We start from the raw sequence: 21,759 nt of genomic DNA on the forward strand, positions 1-21,759 counted from the left end.
TGGAGAAATTGGATTACCTCTTCACAATGGTGGTAAGCAAGATTATGTCTGGAGTGTAGGAGATCCCTTAGGGCGTCTCTTAGTACTACCATGTCCTGTGATTAAAGTCAATGGGAAACTACAACAGCCTAATCCAAGCAGGATGACAAAGGACGCAGACCCATCAGGAATGAAGGTATGGGTCAATCCTCCAGGAAAAGAGCCAAGACCTGCTGAGGTGCTGGCTGAAGGTGAAGGAAATACAGAATGGGTAGTAGAGGAAGGTAGTTATAAATACCAATTAAGGCCACGTAACCAGTTGCAGAAACGAGGATTATAAAGTAATATGAATGCCCATTGTAAATTTACTAATGCGTTTGCGATTGTACGAGGGATAGTTATATCATGTTAGGCGTATTTACAACCTTGTTATTGTTTCATGTGAACATGAGATATTATTTGTGTCAAGTTGACAAGGGGTGGATTGTAGTGGCTATTCCTGGTTGTCAACTTGACAATATTTGGAATGAACTACAATTCGGAATTGGAAGGCTCACCAGTGACCCTTATCTGGAGGCTTGGAGATCCTTATCTGGATCTTAGTTTGAAGATCTTGAGCCATAGTGGCTATGGATTCCAGAAGATTGAATCTCCGAGTTTAAGGAACACACCTTTAATCTGGGCTACGCCTTTCATCTGGGATTAAAGGTGTGGTGGGACACACCTTTAATCTGGGCTACACCTTCTGCTGGAGACAATATAAGGACATTGGAAGAAGGGAGTCTAGCTCTTGCTCTTGCTCCTTTGCCTGCTTGCTGCGTGAGACTGAGTAACTGCTAGATCCTTGGACTTCCATTCACAGCTGCGACTGAACAATTGTTGGGAATTCGGCTGCCGACTGTAAGTCATCAATAAATTCCTTTACTATTTAGAGATTATCCATAAGTTCTGTGACTCTAGAGAACCCTGACTAATACAATTGTGTATATAAAAAGAATACATTTTGAGTATTTTAACTATAATTTTAAAAATATTTTCACTGAAGTATATGAAGACATTTATCCAAAATTCTGATTAAGAATCACAAAACACTTATCATTTGCTTACAAAGATTTGCAATATGAGGGAAGGACATGAAAAATGAGTTGAGCTGCTAGTTTCTGCATTGCTACTTTGATGTAATATTAGCAGTTTTCTTTTCTTTGGTGGAGAAAATTTGCATATAAAATACCTTTTGATTACAACTATGATTGAAAAAGAATTTTCATTGAAGTGAAAAAATGCATTTTTTTCAAAATCCTGAATTGAAATCAGAAACAAGCTTATTACAAAATATTTTTCTGTAAAAAGCATGATTCTTTACACAAAGATTTTTATGATTTAAAGGTCGAATATATAAATAAAAATGGTGTGTAGCTTTCTGCCCTGTTATTTAGATAAAATGTTATTTATGGAACCAGTGCGTAGTGCACTTCCCTAACTGTATGCAGAAATAATACCACACATGTGTAGTTGCTCCTCTGTCTCCTCTGCCAAGAAATAGTGTCAACCTGACATTTAAATAACAATGTCTATTCTAGTTTCTGAGAATCTCAAGAAAATTATTAGGCAGTCAAACTAATTAGCAAATGTTATCCTCCTTATTCTAGCAAGCAACAAAAGCAAAATAGCAAGTTTTCAGTCTAAAATACAGAACAATTTAAAACGTGAGGGCAAAAACATTAATGGTTTGCAAGAGCCTTAAAAGAAATAAATTTTCAAGGTGATCAAAAGCTATTATCAAGTTTCTAAGTAGAAATCTAACCTTGTATATTAATCTAAAAGTCTACCTACAGATATTAATTAATATTTTGAAGATATATAATGTCATTTTATTATAACAAACAATACTTCACAAATAAATTGTATATGTAGCAATTAATGGGCCTGGTTAGGAAATTCATTTCATTAAAAATGTCTAAAGTATTGAGACTATGCCGGGGCCTAGCAAACACAGAAGTGGATGCTCACAGTCAGCTAATGGATGGATCACAGGGCTCCCAATGGGGGAGCTAGAGAAAGTAGCCAAGGAGCTAAAGGGATCTGCTATAGGTGGAACAACATTATGAACTAACCAGTACCCCGGAGCTCTTGACTCTAGCTACATATGTATCAAAAGATGGCCTAGTCGGCCATCACTGCAAAGAGAGGCCCATTGGACACGCAAACTTTATATGCCCCAGTACAGGGGAACGCCAGGACCAAAAAGGGGGAGTGGGTGGGTAAGGGAGTGGGGGTGGGTGGCTAGGGGGGACTTTTGGTATAGCATTGGAAATGTAAATGAGCTAAATACCTAATAAAAAATGGAAAAAAAAAGAAAATGGTAAAAAAAATGTCTAAAGTAGGAGATTATTTGCTATAAAAATATAGGTACAATTAGATTTAGAAGTCTTTAGAAACAGTCAAAAAGGAACAAAATTATTTCCAAAATGGAGGCAATATAACACTATTAAACACAGCTCTCTTGAAGTCTATATACTTCAGTCTTAGGCTGAAAATTGTTCAGGTTCATTGCTCTCCTAATAGAGTTTTAATTACTTTTCATACAGTACAATGGTTTCATCCCCATCCTCTAGCACACACCAAAAATACAAATCAATCATGGTATTGACCAGTCTCAGAACTAATCATTCTCCAGAGAGAAACTAATTCATGCTCAAGCCATTTCTGAAAAGGTGATCAATGCTTAAGTAAGTATAGGTGTTTCATGCCTCAGTTCTTCAAATTATCAAATGACAAAATATACCATAAGGTCGAGAAACTTTTTGAAAGAAACATTATGGCCACATTACATTCTTGTTTAGATTCCTTTTTTTTTTTATCATGCAATATATTTTGGACCATGATTTTTCCCTCTGCCCAGCTCTTCCTAGATTTTCCCCTTCTTATCAACCCAACTTCATGCTATCTATCTATCTATCTATCTATCTATCTATCTATCTTTCTTTCTATCTATCTATCGCCAAAAGCAAAACAAAAACAACCAATATAACCAAAAATATTACAAAAATGATTCAAGAGATAACTAAACAATGACTTAAATTACTTTTTTATATGGTAACATTGAGTTACTATAATTTTTATTTTTATTATCTATACCTATATTGAAGAAATATTATTATAGGAAGTTAACAGATAAAGGAACTAAAGCTCAGTTTGGGTAGAGAAATGGTATATTTCCATTGGGAAAAAATACATGTATGTATGGTATAATAGCAGAAGTAAAACTGTCTGTCTAGAGGGACAAAAGGGACTAGAAGCAGTAGAGTTGATTGTCTTGAATTATAATATCTACATTTAACTAAGCATTTAATTAGTTTCATAATCTATATAGATATAGGTTTTAAGATGGCCCAAATATCAGCTTTATTGTGTGTGTGCATGTGTATAAGTGTGTACTGTGAGTTTGCCAGTGTGTGTATGTGTGTGTGTGTGTGTGTGTGTGTGTGTGTGTGTGTGTGTTTGTCCGTCAAGGCACATGTAAGAGGACAATTTTCTGTAGGTGATTCTCTCTTTTGACCTTTAAGTGGGTTCTACTAATGAAACTCAGGTTTCTAAGCTTGTTCCGGAAGCATTTTAACATACTGAGCTATCTAGCCAGTACTGGTGCTCAAAATTTTAATCTAGTAATTTCTGTCTTATTAATTTTTTAATTAATGCAATGTCTCTAAATATTTTAAAATCATGCTTATTTTCTTTTTGTACTTCCTTCAAAATAATTGGTTGTTAGGTAATATATAATTTTACACATAAACACATTTTATGTATGTGTACATTTTTAAAAGGCTATTAATATCACTTTTAAAAAATAAAAGTGCACCTAAAACATCAAGTTAAAATAATCTAAACAAATTCTAAATTATTTAAGAGACTCTGTTAAAAAAATGTCCATAGAAAACAAGAGACTTTGTTTTTTCATTAGCTTTTGCAGACAAAAAAATTAAGATTAGCAGATTATAGTCTCAAAGGGATCTTATAAATATAAAGCAATAGAAAGATGCTGCACTTTTAAGAAAGATAAGCCTCAGGAGATTTATTTTCAGAGGAAGAAAATAGAAACAATAACAGTATTTTCCATATGCTACATTCTTTCAGAGCTCAAAACACAACTTCCAATAATCCCTACACTTTCAGGTGCTCAAAAATATGTAAGGCACTTAACAGATAACATTTTAAACACTGGAGTAAAAGAACTAAATTTAAATTTAAATTGTTACACTGAAGTCCATACATAGTCTGACTTTCAAAATCTTTCAGAGTAAATACCTTTACTGCAGGTAGTTAAAACTAGTTCATTGAAAGACCAAACTATATTTATTAACAAGTGTGGATATAATTGTTCAGGCACTAAATGGATTCCTAGCTTTCAGCCTACTACATTTCAATCTAAAACAAACTAAATGCTATCTACACCATGACATTTTATATTTACAGCAAATCCTCTTTGAATTTAGATTAATCTAAAGGCATTTGCTCTTTGAAACATAAATTAATCCCTATTCACCTTTCTACACATTTGGGACGCCTACATTTTAACATCATTTCATTTTCTTATTTTATTTATTTTTTATTAGATATTTTCTTTATATACATATCAAATGCTATCCCGAAATTTCCCTATACCCTCCCTCTGCCCTCCTCCCCTCCCCACCCACTCCCAATTCTTGGCCCTGGCATTTGCCTGTACTGGGCATATAAAGTTTGCAATATCAAGAGGCCTCTCTTCCCAGTGATGGCCGGCTAGGCCATCTTCTGCTTCATATGCAGCTAGAGACACGAGCTCTGGAGGTACTGGTTAGTTCATATTGTTGTTACACCTATAAGGTTGCAGACCCCTTCAGCTACTTGGGTGCATTCTCTTGCTTCTCCATTGGGGGTCCTGTGTTGCATCTTATAGATGACTGTGAGCATCCGCTTCTGTATTTGCCAGGCAAATAAGAGACAGCTATAATAGGATCCCTTCAGCAAAACCTTTCTGTCATATGCAATAGTGTCTGGGTTTGGTGGCTGATTATGGGATGGATTCACAAGTGGGGACGTTTCTGGATAGCCCATCCTTTCGTCTTAGCTTCAAACATTTTCTCTGTAACTCCATTCATGGGTATTTTGTTCCCTATTCTAAAGAGGAATGAAGTATCCACCTACTGGTCTTCCCTCTTATTGATTTTCTTGTGTTTTGCAAATTGTATCTTGGGTGATCTCTGTTTCTGGGCTAATATCCACTTATCACTGAGTGCATATCTAATGACTTCTTTTGTGATTGGGTTACCTCACTAAGGAAGATATCCTCCAAATACATCCATTTGTCCAAGAATTTCATAAATCCATTGTTTTTAATAGCTGATTAGTACTCCATTGTGTAAATGTACCACATTTTCTGTATCCATTCCTCTGTTGAGGGGCATCTGGGTTCTTTCCAGCTTCTGGCTATTATAAATAAGGCTGCTATGAACATAGTGGAGCATGTATCCTTATTACAAGTTGGAACTTCTTCTGTGTATATGCCCAGGAGAGGTATTGCTGAATCTTCTGGTAGTACTCTGTCCAATTTTCTGAGGAACCACCAGACTGACTTCTAGAGCGGTTATACAAGTTTGCAATCCCACCAGCAGTTGAGGAGTGCTCCTCTTTCTCCACATCCTTGCCAGCATATGCTGTCACCTGAATTTTTGATCTTAGCCATTCTGACTGGTGTGAGGGGGAATCTCAGGGTTGTTTTGATTTGAATTTCCCTGATGATTAAGGATGCTGAACATTTTTTTCAGGTGCTTCTCAGCCATTCAGTATTCCTCAGGTGAGAATTCTTTGTTTAGCTATGAGCCCCAATTTTTAATGGGATTGTTTGATTTTCTGGAGTCCACCTTCTTTTTTTTTTTTTTTTTATACAACCTCTTAGTCTCTATAACTGTATGCATGTTGAACTAAACTGCATAGATTTTGTGTTTTTCTTTTTTTTTTTTACTTGCTACAAATGCAAATTCTTTTTTTTTGGGTTTATTTAATTTTTTAATTAGGTAATTTCCTCGTTTACATTTTCAATGCTATCCCAAAGGTCCCCCATACCCACCCCCCCAATCCCCTACCCACCCACTCCCTGTTTTTGGCCCTGGCGTTCCCCTGTACTGGGGCATATAAAGTTTGCAAGTCCAATGGGCCTCTCTTTGCAGTGATGGCCGACTAGGCCATCTTTTGATACATATGCAGCTAAAGACAGGAGCTCACGGGTACTGGTTAGTTCATATTGTTGTTCCACCTATAGGGTTGCAGTTCCCTTTAGCTCCTTGGGTAATTTCTCTAGCTCCTCCATTAGGGACCGTGTGACCCATCCAATAGCTGACTGTGATCATCCACTTCTGTTTTTGCTAGGCCCCGGCATAGTCCCACAAGAGAGAGCTATATCTAGGTCCTTTCAGCGAAATCTTGCTAGTGTATGCAATGGTGTCAGCATTTGGAAGCTGATTATGGGATGGATCCCTGCATATGGCAATCACTAGATGGTCCATCCTTTCGTCACAGCCCAGGACCAGATGGGTTTAGTGCAGAGTTCTATCAGACCTTCAAAGAAGATCTAATTCCAGTTCTTCACAAACTATTCCTCAAAATAGAAACGGAAGGTACTCTACCCAACTCATTCTATGAAGCCACAATTACTCTGATACCTAAACCACAAAAAGGCCTAACAAAGATAGAGAACTTCAGACCAATTTCCCTTATGAATATCGATGCAAAAATCCTCAATAAAGTTCCTGCTAACCGAATCCAAGAACACATCAAAACAATCATCCATCCTGACCAAGTAGGTTTCATCCCAGGGATGCAGGGATGGTTTAATATATGGAAATCCATCAATGTAATCCAGTATATAAACAAACTCAATGACAAAAACCACATGATCATCTCGTAAGATGCTGAGAAAGCATTTTACAAATTCCAACACCCATTCATGATAAAAGTTTTGGAAAGATCAGGAATTCAAGGCCCATACCTAAACATGATAAAAGCAATCTACAGCAAACCAATAGCCAATATCAAAGTAAATGGTGAGAAGCTGGAAGCAATCCCACTAAAATCAGGGACTAGACAAGGCTGTCCACTCTTGCCCTACCTATTCAACATTGTACTTGAAGTCCTAGCCAGAGCAATTAGACAACAAAAGGAGATCAAGGGGATACAAATTGGAAAAGAAGAAGTCAAAATATCACTTTTTGCAGATGATATGATAGTATATATAAGTGACCCTAAAAATTCCACCAGAGAACTCCTAAACCTGATAAACAGCTTCAATGAAGTAGGTGGATATAAAATTAACTCAAACAAGTCAATGGCCTTTCTGTACACAAAGGATAAACAGGCTGAGAAAGAAATTAGGGAAAAAACACCCTTCTCAATAGTCACAAATAATATAAAATACCTTGGCGTGACTCTAACTAAGGAAGTGAAAGATCTGTATGATAAGAACTTCAAGTCTCTAAAGAAAGAAATTAAAGAAGATCTCAGAAGATGGAAAGATCTCCCATGCTCATGGATTGGCAGGATCAACATTGTAAAAAATGGAGTCCACCTTCTTGAGTTCTTTATATATATTGGATATTAGTCCCCTATCTGATTTAGGATAGGTAAAGATCCTTTCCCAATCTGTTGGTGGTCTTTTTGTACTATTGATGGTGTCTTTTGCTTTACAGAAGCTTTGCAATTCTATGAGGTCCCATTTGTCTATTCTTGATTTACAGCACAAGCCATTGCTCTTCTATTCAGGATTTTTTCCCCTGTGCCCATATCTTTGGGGCTTTTCCCGACTTTCTCCTCTATAAGTTTCAGGTTCTCTGGTTTTACGTGGAGTTCCTTGATCCACTTAGATTTGACCTTAGTACAAGGAGATAGTACTGGATCAATTCACATTCTTCTACATGATAACCTCCAGTTGTGCCAGCACCATTTGTTGAAAATGCTGTCTTTTTTTCTACTGGATGGTTTTAGCTCCCTTGTCAAAGATCAAGGGACCATAGGTGTGTGGGTTCATTTCTGGGTCTTCAATTCTATTCCAGTGGTCTACTTGTCTGTTGCTCTCCCAGTACCATGTAGTTTTTATCACAATTGCTCTATAGTACAGCTTTAGGTCAGGCATGGTGATTCCACCAGAGGTTCTTTTATCCTTGAGAAGAGTTTTTGCTATCCTAGGTTTTTTGTTATTCCAGATGAATTTGCAGATTTCCCTTTCTAATTTGTTGAAGAATTGAGTTGGAATTTTGATGGGGATTGAATTGAATCTGCAGGTTGCTTTTGGCAAGATAGCCATTTTTACAATGTTGATCCTGCCAATCCATGAGCATGGGAGATCTTTCCATCTTCTGAGATCTTCTTTAATTTCTTCAGAGACTTGAAATTCTTATCCTACAGATCTTTCACTCCCTTAGTTAGAGTCATGCCAAGGTATTTTATAGTATTTGTGACTATTGACAAGGTTGTCGTTTCCCTAATTTTGTTCTCAGCCTGTTTATCCTTTGTGTAGAGAAAGCCCATTGACTAGTTTTAGTTAATTTTATATTCAGCTATTTCATTGAAGCTGTTTATCAGGTTTAGGAGGTCTCTGGTGGAATTTTTAGGGTCACTTATATATACTATCATATCATCTGCAAAAAGTGATATTTTGACTTCTTCCTTTGCAATTTGTATCCCCTTGATCTCCTATTGTTGTCAAATTGCTCTGGCTAGGACTTCAAGTACAATGTTGAATAGGTATGGAGAAAGTGGGCAGTCTTGTCTAGTCCCTGATTTTAGTGGGATTGCTTCCAGCTTCTCACCATTTACTTTGATTTGGCTACTGGTTTGCTGTAGATTGCTTTTATCATGTTTAGGTATGGGCCTTGAATTCCTGATCTTTCCAAGACTTTTATCATGAATGAGTGTTGGACTTTGTCAAATGCTTTCTCCCCATCCAACGAGATGATCATGTGGTTTTTTTCTTTGAGTTTTTTTTTTTTTATATAATGGATTACATTGATGGATATCTGTATAGGAAAGCATCCCTGCATCCCTGGAATAAAACCTACTTGGTAAGGATGGATGATTTTTTTAATGTGTTCTTGGATTCAGTTAGTGAGAACTTTATTGAGGATTTTTGCATTGATATTCATAAGGGAAATTGGTCTGAAGTTCTCTATCTTTGTTGGATCTTTCTGTGGTTTAGGTATCAGAGTAATTTTTGCTTCATAGAATGAATTGGGAAGAGTTCCTTCTACTTCCATTTTGTGGAATAGTTTGTGCAGAACTTGAATTAGATCTTTTTGGAAGGTCTGATAAAATTCTGCACTAAACCCATCTTGTCCTGGGCTTTTTTGATGGGAAGATTATTAATGACTGCTTCTATTTCTTTAGGGGATATGGGACTGTTTAGTTTTTTAATTTGATCTTGATTTAACGTTGGTACCTGGTACCTGTCTTTTTTTTTTTTTTTCAGAGGAAGCGATGTCTCATTTTATTTACAAGAGTTTAACAGAAGGAAGGTTGGTCTTTCTTTGAGATAGGGTCTAACAAGATGAATAATACCATTATTTTTCCAGGAAATTGCTTTTGAGGGAAAAAAAAGTGATTTACCTTTGCCCACCAGCTTGACAACATGAAGTATGTGTTAACGTTTTCATCTCCAAATTGTTCAGCCACGTAGAGTCCCAGCGATCCATACTTGTCATATATGTTTCTCTTTGAGGTGTCGGTGAGGATTGTGTGGGCGTTGTTGATTTCTTTAAACTTCTCAGCAGCAGATGGGTCATCTGGATTCTTGTCTGGATGGTGTCGCAGGGCTAATTTTCTTTTAAAAATTAAAATCAAGGAGAAAAGTATTAGCTCCCTATCAGAAATTACAACAGTACTTTATAAAGACAGTGCTCACTTGTACATCCTTTATTTGTACACTTTCTTTTTTTTTTTTTTTTTTTACATTTTTTTTTCCATTTTTTATTAGGTATTTAACTCATTTACATTTCCAATGCTATACCAAAAGTCCCCCATATCCACCCACCCCCACTCCCCTGCCCACCCACTCCCCCTTTTTGGCCCTGGTATTCCCCTGTACTGGGGCATATAAAGTTTGCAAGTCCAATGGGCCTCTCTTTCCAGTGATGGCCGACTAGGCCATCTTTTGATATATATGCAGCTAGAGTCAAGAGCTCCGGGGTACTGGTTAGCTCATAATGTTGTTCCACCTATAGGGTTGCAGATCCCTTTAGCTCCTTGGCTACTTTCTCTAGCTCCTCCATTGGGAGCCCTATGATCCATCCATTAGCTGACTGTGAGCATCCACTTCTGTGTTTGCTGGGCCCCGGCATAGTCTCACAAGAGACAGCTACATCTGCGTCCTTTCAATAAAATCTTGCTAGTGTATGCAATGGTGTCAGCGTTTGGATGCTGATTATGGGGTGGATCCCTGGCTATGGCAGTCTCTACATGGTCCATCCTTTCATCTCAGCTCCAAACTCCGTCTCTGTAACTCCTTCCATGGGTGTTTTGTTCCCAAATCTAAGGAGGGGCATAGTGTCCACACTTCAGTCTTCATTCTCCTTGAGTTTCATGTGTTTAGCAAATTATATCTTATATCTTGGGTATCCTAGGTTTGGGGCTAATATCCACTTATCAGTGAATACATATTGTGTGAGTTTCTTTGTGAATGTGTTACCTCACTCAGGATGATGCCCTCCAGGTCCATCCATTTGGCTAGGAATTTCATAAATTCATTCTTTTTAATAGCTGAGTAGTACTCCATTGTGTAGATGTACCACATTTTCTGTATCCATTCCTCTGTTGAGGGGCATCTAGGTTCTTTCCAGCTTCTGGCTATTATAAATAAGGCTGCTATGAACATAGTGGAGCATGTGTCCTTCTTACCTGTTGGGGCATCTTCTGGATATATGCCCAGGAGAGGTATTGCTGGATCCTCCGGTAGTATTATGTCCAGTTTTCTGAGGAACCGCCAGACTGATTTCCAGAGTGGTTGTACAAGCCTGCACTCCCACCAACAATGGAGGAGTGTTCCTCTTTCTCCACATCCTCGCCAGCATCTGCTGTCACCTGAATTTTTGATCTTAGCCATTCTGACTGGTGTGAGGTGGAATCTCAGGGTTGTTTTGATTTGCATTTCCCTGATGATTAAGGATGTTGAACATTTTTTCAAGTGCTTCTCTGCCATTCGGTATTCCTCAGGTGAGAATTCTTTGTTCAGTTCTGAGCCCCATTTTTTAATGGAGTTATTTGATTTTCTGAAGTCCACCTTCTTGAGTATTTATATATGTTGGATATTAGTCCCCTATCTGATTTAGGATAGGTAAAGATCCTTTCCCAATCTGTTGGTGGTCTTTTTGTCTTATTGACGGTGTCTTTTGCCTTGCAGAAACTTTGGAGTTTCATTAGGTCCCATTTGTCGATTCTCGATCTTACAGCACAAGCCATTGCTGTTCTGTTTAGGAATTTTTCCCCTGTGCCCATATCTTCAAGGCTTTTCCCCACTTTCTCCTCTATAAGTTTCAGTGTCTCTGGTTTTATGTGAAGTTCCTTGATCCACTTAGATTTGACCTTAGTACAAGGAGATAAGTATGGATCGATTCTCATTCTTCTACACGATAACAACCAGTTGTGCCAGCACCAATTGTTGAAAATGCTGTCTTTCTTCCACTGGATGGTTTTAGCTCCCTTGTCGAAGATCAAGTGACCATAGGTGTGTGGGTTCATTTCTGGATCTTCAATTCTATTCCATTGGTCTACTTGTCTGTCTCTATACCAGTACCATGCAGTTTTTATCACAATTGCTCTGTAGTAAAGCTTTAGGTCTGGCATGGTGATTCCGCCAGAAGTTCTTTTATCCTTGAGAAGACTTTTTGCTATCCTAGGTTTTTTGTTATTCCAGACAAATTTGCAAATTGCTCCTTCCAATTCGTTGAAGAATTGAGTTGGAATTTTGATGGGGATTGCATTGAATCTGTAGATTGCTTTTGGCAAGATAGCCATTTTTACAATGTTGATCCTGCCAATCCATGAGCATGGGAGATCTTTCCATCTTCTGAGATCTTCTTTAATTTCTTTCTTCAGAGATTTGAAGTTTTTATCATACAGATCTTTCACCTCCTTAGTTAGAGTCACGCCAAGATATTTTATATTATTTGTGACTATTGAGAAGGGTGTTGTTTCCCTAATTTCTTTCTCAGCCTGTTTATTCTTTGTATAGAGAAAGGCCATTGACTTGTTTGAGTTTATTTTATATCCAGCTACTTCACCGAAGCTGTTTATCAGGTTTAGGAGTTCTCTGGTAGAATTTTTAGGGTCACTTATATATACTATCATATCATCTGCCAAAAGTGATATTTTGAGTTCCTCTTTTCCAATTTGTATCCCCTTGATCTCCTTTTGTTGTCGAATTGCTCTGGCTAATACTTCAAGTACTATGTTGAAAAGGTAGGGAGAAAGTGGGTATAGTAGCCTGGGCTGGCATTTGTGTTCTCTTAGTGTCTGTATAACATCTGTCCAGGCTCTTCTGACTTTCATAGTCTCTGGTGAAAAGTCTGGTGTAATTCTGATAGGCCTTCCTTTATATGTTACTTGACCTTTCTCCCTTACTGCTTTTAATATTCTATCTTTATTTAGTGCATTTGTTGTTCTGATTATTATGTGTCGGGAGGAATTTCTTTTCTGGTCCAGTCTATTTGGAGTTCTGTATGCTTCTTGTATGATCATGGGCATCTCTTTTTTTATGTTTGGGAAGTTTTCTTCTATTATTTTGTTGAAGATATTAGCTGGCCCTTTAAGTTGAAAATCTTCATTCTCATCAATTCCTATTATCCGTAGGTTTGGTCTTCTCATTGTGTCCTGGATTACCTGGATGTTTTGAGTTAGGATCCTTTTGCATTTTGTATTTTCTTTGACTGTTGTGTCGATGTTCTCTATGGAATCTTCTGCACCTGAGATTCTCTCTTCCATTTCTTGTATTCTGTTGCTGATGCTCGCATCTATGGTTCCAGATCTCTTTCCTAGGGTTTCTATCTCCAGCGTTGCCTCGCTTTGGGTTTTCTTTATTGTGTCTACTTCCCCTTTTAGTTCTAGTATGGTTTTGTTCATTTCCATCACCTGTTTGGCTGTGTTTTCCTGCTTTTCTTTAAGAGCCTGTAACTCTTTAGCAGTGCTCTCCTGTAAATCTTTAAGTGACTTATGAAAGTCCTTCTTGATGTCCTCTATCGTCATCGTGAGAAATGTTTTTAAATCTGGGTCTAGATTTTCGGTTGTGTTGGGGTGCCCAGGACTAGGTGGGGTGGGAGTGCTGCGTTCTGATGATGGTGAGTGGTCTTGATTTCTGTTAGTAGGATTCTTACGTTTGCCTTTCGCCATCTGGTAATCTCTGAAGCTAGCTGTTTTAGTTGTCACTGTTAAGAGCTTGTTCTTCAGGTTACTCTGTTAGCCTCTATGAGCAGACCTGGAGGGTAGCACTCTCCTTAGTTTCAGTGGGCAGAGTATTCTCTGCAGGCAAGCTCTCTTCTTGCAAGACAGGTACCCAGATATCTGGTGTTCGAACCAGACTCCTGGCAGAAGTTGTGTTCCACTCACTAGAGGTCTTAGGATCACGTGTGGAATCCTGTGTGGGCCCTTGCGGGTGTCAGGCGACTCAGCTGGCAAGGTAGCCGGGGCTCGAGTGGAGTGGAAGGGGTTTGTGCCCCAGATCAAGCCCGGGTAGCCTGCTTCCCTATGTACCGCAGTCTCAAGTTCCGCGCGATTGGATTGGGGCAGGCACTGTGATCCACTCACCAGAGGTCTTAGGGTCCCGTGGGGAGTCCCGTGTGGACCCTTGCGGGTGTTGGGCAAGACTCTGCTGGCAAGGTAGCCCGGGGCTCGAGTCTCGAGTCGAGCGGAAGGGACTTGTGCCCCAGATCAGGCCCGGGTAGCCTGCTTCCCTATGTACCGCAGTCTCGAGTTCCACGCGATTGGATTGGGGCAGGCACTGTGATCCACTCACCAGAGGTCTTAGGGTCCCGTGGGGAGTCCTGTGTGGACCCTTGCGGGTGTTGGGCAAGACTCTGCTGGCAAGGTAGCCCGGGGCTCGAGTCTCGAGTCGAGCGGAAGGGACTTGTGCCCCAGATCAGGCCCGGGTAGCCTGCTTCCCTATGTACCGCAGTCTCGAGTTCCACGCGATTGGATTGGGGCAGGCACTGTGATCCACTCACCAGAGGTCTTAGGGTCCCGTGGGGAGTCCTGTGTGGACCCTTGCGGGTGTTGGGCAAGACTCTGCTGGCAAGGTAGCCCGGGGCTCGAGTCTCGAGTCGAGCGGAAGGGACTTGTGCCCCAGATCAGGCCCGGGTAGCCTGCTTCCCTATGTACCGCAGTCTCAAGTTCCGTGCGATTGGATTGGGGCAGGCACTGTGATCCACTCACCAGAGGTCTTAGGGTCCCGTGGGGAGTCCCGTGTGGACCCTTGCGGGTGTTGGGCAAGACTCTGCTGGCAAGGTAGCCCGGGGCTCGAGTCTCGAGTCGAGCGGAAGGGACTTGTGCCCCAGATCAGGCCCGGGTAGCCTGCTTCCCTATGTACCGCAGTCTCAAGTTCCGTGCGATTGGATTGGGGCAGGCACTGTGATCCACTCACCAGAGGTCTTAGGGTCCCGTGGGGAGTCCCGTGTGGACCCTTGCGGGTGTTGGGCGAGACTCTGCTGGCAAGGTAGCCCGGGGCTCGAGTCTCGAGTCGAGCGGAAGGGACTTGTGCCCCAGATCAGGCCCGGGTAGCCTGCTTCCCTATGTACCGCCGTCTCAAGTTCCGTGCGATTGGATTGGGGCAGGCACTGTGGTCCACTCACCAGAGGTCTTAGGGTCCCGTGGGGAGTCCCGTGTGGACCCTTGCGGGTGTTGGGCAAGACTCTGCTGGCAAGGTAGCCCGGGGCTCGAGTCTCGAGTCGAGTGGAAGGGACTTGTGCCCCAGATCAGGCCCGGGTAGCCTGCTTCCCTATGTACCGCAGTCTCAAGTTCCGCGCGATTGGATTGGGGCAGGCACTGTGGTCCACTCACCAGAGTCTTAGGGTCCCGTGGGGAGTCCCGTGTGGGCCCTTGCGGGTGTTGGGCAAGACTCTGCTGGCAAGGTAGCCCGGGGCTCGAGTCTCGAGTCGAGCGGAAGGGACTTGTGCCCCAGATCAGGCCCGGGTAGCCTGCTTCCCTATGTACCGCAGTCTCAAGTTCCGCGTGATTGGATTGGGGCAGGCACTGTGGTCCACTCACCAGAGGTCTTAGGGTCCCGTGGGGAGTCCCGTGTGGGCCCTTGCGGGTGTTGGGCAAGACTCTGCTGGCAAGGTAGCCCGGGGCTCGAGTCTCGAGTCGAGCGGAAGGGGCGGTACCTGTCTTGAAATTTGTCCATTTCATCCAGGTTTTCCAGTTTTGTTGAGTATAGACTTTTGTAGAAGGATCTGATGGTGTTTGGATTTCTTCAGGATCTGTGTTTATGACTCCCTTTTCATTTCTGATTTTGTTAATTAGGATGCTGTCCCTGTGCCCTCTAGTGAGTCTGCCTAAGGGTTTATCTATCTTGTTGATTTTCTCAAAGAACCTGCTCCTCGTTTGGTTGATTCTTTGAATAGTTCTTGTTTCCACTTGGTTGTTTTCGCCCCTGACTTTTATTATTTCCTGCTATCTACTACTCTTGGGTGAATTTGCTTCCTTTTGTTCTAGAGCTTTTAGGTGTGTTGTCAAGCTACTAGTGTGTGCTCTCTCTAGTTTCTTTTTGGAGGCACTCAGAGCTATGAGTTTTCCTCTTAGAAATGCTTTCATTGTGTCCCATAAGTTTGGGTATGTTGTGGCTTCATTTTCATTAAACTCTAAAGAATCTTTAATTTCTTTATTCTTTCCTTGACCAAGGTATCATTGAGAAGAGTGTTTTTCAGTTTCCACGTAAATGTTGGCTTTCTATTATTTATGTTGTTATTGAAGATCAGCCTTAGTCCATGGTGATCTGATAGGATGCATGGGACAATTTCAATATTTTAGTATCTGTTGAGGCCTCTTTTTTGACAAATTATATGGTCAATTTTGGAGAAGGTACCATGAGGTGCTGAGAAGAAGGTATATCCTCTTGTTTTAGGATAAAATGTTCTGTAGATATCTGTTAAGTCCATTTGTTTCATCACTTCTGTTAGTTTCACTGTGTCCCTGTTTAGTTTCTGTTTCCATGATCTGTTCATTGATAAAAGTGGTGCGTTGAAGTCTCCCACTATTATTGTGTGAGGTACAGTGTGTGCTTTGAGCTATACTAAAGTTTCTTTAATGAATGTGGCTGCCCTTCCATTTGGAGCGTAGATATTCAGAATTGAGAGTTCCTCTTGGAGGATTTTACCTTTGATGAGTATGAAGTGTCCCTCCTTGTCTTTTTTGATAACTTTGGGTTGGAAGTTGATTTTATTAGATATTAGAAGGGCTACTCTAGCTTGTTTCTTCAGACTATTTGCTCAGAAAATTGTTTTCCAGCCTTTCATTCTGAGGCAGTATCTGTCTTTTTCCCTGAGATGGGTTTCCTGTAAGCAGCAAAATGTTGGGTCCTGTTTGTGTAGCCAGTCTGTTAGTCTATGTCTTTTTATTGGGGAACTGAGTCCATTGATATTAAGAGATATTAAGGAAAAGTAATTTTTGCTTCCTATTATTTTTGTTGTTAGAGTTGGCATTCTGTTCTTGTGGCTGTCTTCTTTTAGGTTTGTTGAAAAATTACTTTCTTGCATTTTCTAGGGTGTGGTTTCTATCCTTGTATTGGGTTTCTTCTGTTATTTTCCTTTGAAGGGCTGGATTCATGAAAAGATAATGTGTGAATTTGGTTTTGTTGTGGAATACTTTGGTTTCTCCATCTATGGTAATTGAGAGTTTGGCTGGGTATAGTAGCCTGGGCTGGCATTTGTGTTCTCCTAGTGTCTGTATAACATCTGTCAAGGCTCTTCTGGCTTTCATAGTCTCTGGTGAAAAGTCTGGTGTATTTCAGATAGGCCTGCCTTTATACGTTACTTGACCTTTTCCCCTTACTGCTTTTAATATTTTATCTTTATTTAGTGCATTTGTTGTTCTGATTATTATGTGTCCGGAGGAATTTCTTTTCTGGTCCAGTCTATTTGGAATCATGTAGGCTTCTTGTATCTTCATGGGCATTTCTTTCTTTAGGTTTGGGAAGTTTTCTTCTATAATTTTGTTGAAGATATTTGCTGGCCCTTTAAGTTGAAAATCTTCATTCTCATCTACTCCTATTATCCTTAGGTTTGGTCTTCTCATTGTGTCCTGGATTTCCTGGATGTTTTGAGTTAGGATCTTTTTGCATTTTCATTTTCTCTGATTGTTGTGCCCATGTTCCCTATGGAATCTTCTGCACCTGGGATTCTCTCTTCTATCTCTTGTATTCTGTTGCTGATGCTTGCATCTATGGTTCCAGATTTCTTTCCTAGGGTTTCTACCTCCAGCATTTCCTCACTTTGGGTTTTTTTTTATTGTGTCTACTTCCCTTTTTAGGTCTTGGATGGTTTTATTCAATTCCATCACATTTTTGGTCTTTTTTTTTCCTGCAATTCTTTAAGGGATTTTTGTGCTTCCTCTTTAAGTTCTTCTACCTGTTTAGCAGTGTTCTCCTGTATTTCTTTAAGTGAGTTATGAAAGTCCTTCTTGATGTCCTCTACCATCATCGTGAGATATGCTCTTAAATCCGGGTCTAGCTTTTCGGGTGTGTTGGGGTGCCCAGGACTGAGTGGTGTGGGAGTGCTGCATTCTGATGATGGTGAGTTTTCTTGGTTTCTGTTAGTAAGATTCTTATGTTTGCCTTTCGCCATCTGGTAATCTCTGGAGTTAGTTTTTATAGTTGTCTCTGGTTAGAGCTTGTTCCTCAGGTGATTGTGTTAGCCTCTATCAGCAGACCTTTGAGACTAGCTCTCTCCTGAGTTTCAGTATTCAGAGTACTCTCTGCAGGTAAGCTCTCCTCTTGCAGGGAAGGTGCCCAGATATCTGGAATTCGAACCTTCCTCTTGGCAGAAGTTGTGTTCCACTCACCAGAGGTTCTAAGATCCCGTGGAGAGTCCTATGAGGACCCAGGGGGTGTCTGCAGACCTCATGCCCAAGGTGCCCCAGTGCTGGTGCTAACCAGAAGGGACTTGTGACCCTGGTCAGGCCAGGTTTTCTGCTTCCCTAATTAATGCAGTCTCAGGTCCTGAGCGATTGGATTGGAGCTGAAGTTGTGTTCCACTCACCAGAGGTCCTAAGTTCCTGTGGAGAGTCCTGTGAGGGCCTTGGGGGTGTCCGCAGCCTCCGTGCCCAATGTGCCCTGGTGCTGGTGCAGACCAGAAGGGACCAATATTGGATATTTTAAAAGGATTGAACTTTTAATACGTAAAGGCTGTGGAACATTTAAAGTTATTTAGATCTTGAGGATGAATAATAATGTAAGGGTTGAGGCTTATTTGTGATGTGTTTGTGTGTCAAGTTGACAATGGGTCAATTGTACTGGCTAGTTTTGTGTCAACTTGACACAGCTGGAGTTATCACAGAGAAAGGAGCTTCAGTTGAGGAAATGCCTCCATGAGATCCAGATGTAAGGCATTTTCTCATTTAGTGATCAAGGTGGAAAGGCTTCATGTGGGTGGGACCATCTCTGGGCTTGTAGTCTTGGGTTCTATAAGAGAGCAGGCTGCGCAAGCCAGGGGAAGCAAGCCAGTAAAGAACATCCCTCCATGGCCCCTGCATCAGCTCCTGCTTCCTGGCCTGCTTGTGTTCCAGTCCTGATTTCCTTTGGTGATGAACAGCAGTATAGAAGTGTAAGCCGAATAAACCCTTTCCTCCCCAACTTACTTCTTAGTCATCATGTTTGTGCAGGAATAGAAACCCTGACTAAGACAAGTATCTACTATTTTTTTTTAGAAAATAAATTTATTTTTCTTTCATATATTACAACCCAACCACAGTTTCTCCTCCTTCCTCTCCTCCCAGGAATGTTCTGTTCTACCCTCATCCTCTCCTCTCTTCAGTAAAGGGCACGTCTCCCATGGATATCAACCAAACATGGCATGTCAAATTGCAGTAAGACATTCTCTCATATTTAGGTTGAATCAGGCAAGCTAGTAGAAGGACAAAAGGAAAGTATCTGCTCTTTTGGTCCTTAGTAAAGTCTTACAGTTACTAAAGTGTTAGCAAAGGGGTAGGTTTGCTTAACTATTTCAGTAGGTGTGCTTACACTTCCAATGATGTTCTCAGAAAAGAGCAACTGTTTTTTTCCAGGTCACATCAACAACAAGATTTGGAGCAAGCATTTCATACAGTATGTAATTTTTGAACTTTATTTTGTGCATTCAGTTTGAGTGTGTGTATGTGTTTGTGTGTGTTTGTGTCCATGTGTGTGCCACAGAGTGAGTGTGGATTTCGCAGAGCAACTTACAGGAGTGAGTTCTCTCCTACCATGTAAGTCTTAGGGATTAAACTCAATCCATCTATCAGGCTGAGAAGCAAGTGTCTCTAGCCATTAAGCCATCTCAGATCCACACAGTCGCTCCTGACATTTTTTAATGAATATAAAACTAAGTGTATGAATGACTAGCAGAGTTCTAAATAGGTTACCCCGAGGCTACTTCTTTGAACGAAATTAGAAATATTACTCATGATCCTATGATTCATACATCCTGCAATACAAAAAATAAATCTAAGAACTTATAAGATGTCTATATGTTCCTATACTTAAGAAAGAAAGTAAAGTGAATTTCTTAAAGAAGTGCAATGAGTCAATGACAGACACAGTGTTTTATTTTAGAATTTAATTACTAACAAACTTCTTTACTTAATGGCATGTCAATACTTGTAACTTTAATTAATATTCACTCTGGCATTAATGAGTCTTAGAATCAGCAAAGAAAAAACATGAAAAATTAAGATAGCACATGAAAACTAAGGTTAATTTTATTAGAAAAGAAAGATGCTTAAACATTTTATGTTTAAATCATGTTCAGATGTTAGAATTTTCTCCCAGGAATGATCTAGAGAAGTCATGTATTGCTGTGACTTTGTGAAAAAGGGACTGTAATAGCCTAATAAATTGCTCTTGACAGTGTGAAATATTTGATTGTTGTCTAAGTCAATGACATTTAAAGTGTGCCACATTGACCTGGGTTGTTTCATAAACTGTTGGTTACTATAAAAATTGAAAACTTGTATGGCATTCAATATTCTGCTAAGTATAAAAGAAAGTGGTGTTGTATTTTATATGTCTCCTTTAAAACATGTTTTTCCAATAATCATTCTTATTAATAAATAAAATCTTGTCTTTCAGCTAGTTTGAACAGCTATTGTTGAAGATAAAATGCATTTTGAAAATAGTTATTCAACATCTTTATGAGGCTTTACAATGTGCAAGGCATCATATTTTGAACTGGTCACATTAAAAAAACAAGGCTGAATCCTCTTTAAAGTGAAGGTGAGATAGGTGGAAGGTTTATCTGTTGTTTTGTTATTTTGAAATAGGCTTTGTTGCTAGATAACTCAGTAAGGCCTGGAATGCATTATGTAGTTCAGGTTGGCCTTAACTTCCCAAGGTTTGTGATTATAGGTATGTGCTTCCACACCTAGACTACAGGAACAATCAAGAAACTGAATCCTTTAGGCAGAGTTATATAAATATAAAAGTTTTCTTTAATTGTTGTTAGGGACAAGTTATCTAATTGCTATGATATGTAAAATGGACTTGGAGATATCAGAGAGGCTTACAAAATACACTACTATAAATGAATTAAGTATAGCAAAACAAACTTGTACTTCCACTACTACTGTGTCTAAGAAACACTATTTTGTCATAGTTTAAAAATTAATCATATAATGCAATTGTTTTCAAGTATCATGAGTTTAGGACTGTGTAACTGACATATAAACTCAAAGGTTAAGATCATAGAAGGTCTGTTTCAAATCCCAGTTTCACTCCATATTAGATTTGTAACACACTTGTGAGAAGCAAACTTTAGCATAGTACTTGACCTTGTATGAAAGTCAACAAATTTCATATGGATATTTTTATTTTCTTTTCAAAGAAGAATACATTAGTCTTTTATTTTATGTCAACACAATGAGGAAGAATCTTACTCATTTGACCACTCAAATTTATTCACTTTATTCTAGACTTCAGTGTCACTGGTAGCCTATAGTTTTGATAACTATATATTATATCAAGTAACAAATGAAAATATTGGCCTTATGTCATGCATATTTACTTCAAATGGTCAGAGAATTGAAGCTAAGTGTGATGGCTCTTGGCCATAATCGAAGTACTCTCCAGGCTAAGCTTGGAAATCAAGAGTACTAGACAAGGTTGGTCTATATGCTGAATTTCAGAGTAGTCTAGAGTATACAGGAAGACCTTATCTCAAACAAACAAACCCAAAGCAAGCAAAACAAAATATAAAAGAGGGAACAGAACAAATGAAGAAATCATTTATAAATACTTTTTAAAAAATTAAAACCATAAGCAAAATTTTTGTGAATATTCCTATAGAATTTTTTCTACATACATTTGTAGCATTTAAAAGGCAGGATAAAAATCCTTTATTATAGTACTAATTAGCATTACTGTCAGTTTCAGAAGAGCAAAACAGTGGCACCAAGCTTTTAAGTACATCATCTTAGTGGTCTTTTTCCAGGGTAGAGTGTCTAGATACATGCACATACCCAGAAGTGCAGTTTCTCCTGAGGCTGGTAGCTTCCTTTTTTAAAACACTGAAAAACAAACAAACA

Source organism: Mus musculus, chromosome X, assembly GCF_000001635.26.
Source record: "Mus musculus strain C57BL/6J chromosome X, GRCm38.p6 C57BL/6J".
NCBI lineage: Eukaryota > Metazoa > Chordata > Mammalia > Rodentia > Muridae > Mus > Mus musculus.